This window comes from Mastomys coucha, unplaced genomic scaffold (assembly GCF_008632895.1).
Source record: "Mastomys coucha isolate ucsf_1 unplaced genomic scaffold, UCSF_Mcou_1 pScaffold19, whole genome shotgun sequence".
Classification (NCBI taxonomy): domain Eukaryota; kingdom Metazoa; phylum Chordata; class Mammalia; order Rodentia; family Muridae; genus Mastomys; species Mastomys coucha.
The window spans coordinates 19,065,576-19,066,533 of NW_022196901.1; the positions used below are offsets into that span (position 1 = coordinate 19,065,576).

At 42.9% G+C, this 958-nt stretch overlaps 1 protein-coding gene across 2 annotated transcripts in view; it reads left to right on the top strand.

The window, feature by feature from the left end:
• The window catches only part of Nos3 (nitric oxide synthase 3), a 20,257-nt gene that overhangs the window by 10,189 nt on the left and 9,110 nt on the right, over positions 1 to 958 (top strand). The gene's annotated exons all lie outside the window — the stretch shown is intronic.

Sequence of the window (958 nt, forward strand, 5' to 3'; positions counted from 1 at the left end):
AACTGTCAAGTGGCCAGATTGAACTTTTGAGATGTGAGCATTTCAATTTTACACCCCAATTATTTAAAGGGAGAAATGAAGAAATATATCCCACAGAAAACAGAGTATATACACCAAAGATATGAACAAGAATATTTATAGCAACATTGCTCATGACACCCACACTGGGAACAATTCAAGTGTCAATCAACAATAAATTGGATAAACAGTGATAAATTCACATGCAATTCAGCAGTGTGAATGAATCACACAACACAGTACAGATGAGAAGGGAAAGCAGGCCATGAAAATACATGTGATACAATCCACTTTGTCTGAAGTTCAAAACCAGGCAACTCTAAGCCAGGGGCTAGCTCACTCTGGAGAACAGTGCAAGATACAAAGGTGACTTAGGCTGTGGCTCATATTTCCTAGGGACTGCTGGTCACACACATCTGGTGTGTGAAAACATACATGACCGCACAGTTACTCTAAGACATTCACAGACTGAGTTCCGAGGGGCAGGAAAGTGGGTGGGGTGCTTGATTAGCATGTACAAGGCTGTGGGTCTGAACACTGGCGTGGGATTTATCAGGTGTGGTGGCACATATGCAATCTCAGCACTCACAAGTCAGAGGCAAGAGGATTAGAAGTTCAAGATCATATTGTTGGGAAGATAGCAACTTAGAATCCAGCCTGAGCTATTGGAGACCTTCTCTTTCTTTCTCTCTCTCTCTAAAAAAAAAAAAAAAATCCTGAAGTTCTCATGTACTGACTGCAGACATCCCACCCAACTGACCTATAGTTTGTATTTAGAAGCTGTGTCTTGTGTCATTTCTAACTTGTTTCCATTGGTACCAAAATGTGAAGCAGCCTTCTGGGTGGACCACTTAAGTAAGATCCCTGGAGACAGGACACCGCCATCAGGCCCTAAAGCACTGTCCATTCCCTAAGTAGCTACGGTGCTGGGGGCTGCTCA